This window comes from Marmota marmota, unplaced genomic scaffold (assembly GCF_001458135.2).
Source record: "Marmota marmota marmota unplaced genomic scaffold, marMar, whole genome shotgun sequence".
Classification (NCBI taxonomy): Eukaryota; Metazoa; Chordata; class Mammalia; order Rodentia; family Sciuridae; genus Marmota; species Marmota marmota.
The window spans coordinates 19496592-19499306 of record NW_026000185.1 but is presented as its reverse complement, the minus strand read 5'-3'; the positions used below and the strand labels follow the sequence as shown (position 1 = coordinate 19499306).

Below are 2715 nucleotides of genomic sequence, written 5' to 3'. Positions count from 1 at the left end.
ATGGCCATTTATTTGCCAGAGTCCTCTTCATTCCGTTGCAAACTGGTCATTGCAAGATCAACGTGTCCTCGGTGACTGTTTCCTGGGTCTGCACCCTGGGGGCGCCCCGTCCCAGCCCCTCTTCCATCTGCTTGGCGGCTGGCTGGTGGGGGCCTCTGGGGCCCTGCTTTCTTCCTGAGAGGGGGGTGGCGCCCAGAGCGCACAGGCGGCCCCTGGAGACGGTGGTCCCTGGGTGACCTGCACTGTTAGATAGTGACCAGCCAGTGGAGGGGGGGGGCAGGAGGGAGTCTCTGGGAGGGTCTCTGGGAGGTCTCCCGCCCAGACCACCGTCCTGTGGGTGATGCCCCCGTGTCACGGGAACAAGCCCGGCAGACGCGGGACCTGGGTTTTCACCGTGGGAGTGAGGGGGGAGGCCTGGGTTTGTGTGAGGAACCAGCTCTTTCCACAAGGGTGACCCTGAGGACAGCAGATCCGCTTGCAGCTCAGCTTCAACTTTGAGAGGAGAGCAGGTCCGGCGGTCTCCAGGAGCTGAAGGGCCGCTCCTCCCCCTCAAGGCCTCTGCCGGTCCCGACACAGGGGTTTCCCACCCCGACTGGCCACTACCGCCCCTGGGGGAGCTCAAAACTGCCCCCACTGACGACTTTCCCCTCTGAGAGCCGCGGGCTGGGCAGGGGTTAAAACAGAATCTGTGTGGGCCAAATCCCTCCCGCCACCTGCTGCTGTAAGTAAGCAGCTGACAACCAGCCACACCCATGTGACCTGTGGCTTGGGGCGACAGAGACAGAGACCATATGGCTCCCAAAGCCTCCAGTATTCACTGTTTGGCTCTTTACAGGCCACGTTGGCCAACCCTGGACTGGACGGGCCTCCGCCCGCCGGCCTTGAACACCCTGGTCGCCAGCAACGCAGGGCGCGTGGCCGTGACCGTGCGCGCGGCCATGACCGTGCCAAGTGTAAAACCAGCCCATTCTCAAGATCAGGGGCCTCGCCGGGTCACCCCGTGGCCCCCAGCCCCACCGGGGCCTGGCCGCGTAGATGCCCGCCAATTGGCGTGTGTTTGGGGCTTCTTGGCAGCCAGATTGGGACGGCCAGGGAGGGAAGGGACCTCCCGAGCATCAGCCCCTGGGCGCTGGGTCCCTCCTCCTGGGCCGAGGCTCCAGGCGGAACCCAGGGGGAGGCCCACATGGAGACCTGGAGCAGGCGAATCCTAAGAACCAGGAGAACGAGGAGCCTGCGCTCAGGTTGAGACCGAGAAGCGGAGGCTGGGAAGGCACTGTCCACGGCCAGGGGCGCCAGACATGGCCCGCAGGTGGCCCCCAGTGGGGTGCGGCTGTCCCCTGGTCCAGCCTCCCGCCCACTGTCTGACCCAGCTGCAGCTTCACGATGGGCAGCTCTGGTGGTGACGGGGACGCACCACCTGGACACACACACACACTCAGGGAAATCCATGCCAGTGGGATTTTGAATCGTAAATCACTTTTTCATCCGCAGCTTCGGGGAGAAGAGGCAGATCCCCAAAGGTGGTGGGAGTCTCTGGGCGCACAGCAGTGTGTTGAGTCTGAGGTTCAGAGGGTGAAAACAAATGTATGCATTCTCCAAAGACAAGCACCACAGTGTCACAGTGCCACAGCGCCGGCCCCACCCACCGGAGCGTGACGGAAGGAGGACTCTGCCCTCTCTGGGCTGTAGGAGTGCTTTCCCCAAGCTTGCGATGTCAGGACATAACAAGGACGCTTCCACTTCAAGAAAAAGAAACGAAATAGAAAATAGAGGACATCCACTTCCCACCGAACTGAAATTGTTTTCCTATGACATCAACAAAGGCGTTCCGCCCTCTGGGACCACCTGGGCCACAGAACAGGAACGGTGTTCCTAGTGTCCCCAGGAAAGTCAGGCCCCGACCCCGGGAGTAGGCAGAGGGGACGGCTGGTGTGCTGTGGTTTGGTGTCCACCATTCTCTACCTCGTGTGCAGGCCGCCTCCCGGCCAGGGCAGAGGCTGTGGAGCAGGCCTGTCCCTCCCCACAGAGCAGGTCCTGGAGAAGGAGCCAGGGAGCCGCGGGTCTCAGAGGACCACAGGCCCGGGGTGTGTGTGCTTCTATCCTGCTTCGGGCACTTCCGCGTTCCTGGCTCCTCTTCCCCGGGGTCCCTGCACCTTCTCCAGCAGAGCCGGGCTCTGCTGTGGAAAGGGAGGTGACTTCCCGGCAGGAGAGAAAAGAAGGGAGCGGTGGAGAGAAGGGGAGGTGAGAAGGGAGGGGCCGGGGTGCGCTGAGAGAGGCGGGAGGAGAGAGTCGTCTGGAGCAGCTGCAAGGTCAAAGGCAAAGGTGGGCAGGGAAGAGGGGCAGGGGCGCTGCTGGGAGACTCCAATGTTTCTGGGGAGGCGCGGAGGTGACTGGGGTCGTTCCTCCTCCAGGGGACGGTGCACGTCCAGGCTGGACCCCGAGGAGGGGGCATCTATTCGGGTTAAGGAGGAGTGACCGAGGGTGGCCACGCCCACTGCCCGTGGGACGGGGAGGGTCAGGTTGGAGCAGGTGGGGTGCAGGTGACTCCCCCACTCCCCGGCTGCCCCTCCGCTGCCCCCTGGGGAGGCCGTGAGGCCTCGGTAGCCTAGATGCCCGGAGGAGACCACAGGGGCCAGTCTGGGCTGCAGGGGCAGCTCCGGACGAGGGTCCCCCCAGTGTGCGGGGGCCTGGGCTCCATCCCCAGCCTGGGGGGGG

The 2715-nt window shown here is 64.1% G+C and overlaps 1 protein-coding gene across 1 annotated transcript in view; it reads left to right on the top strand.

The window, feature by feature from the left end:
* The window catches only part of Gsg1l (GSG1 like), a 113598-nt gene that overhangs the window by 102311 nt on the left and 8572 nt on the right, over window positions 1-2715 (top strand). The gene's annotated exons all lie outside the window — the stretch shown is intronic.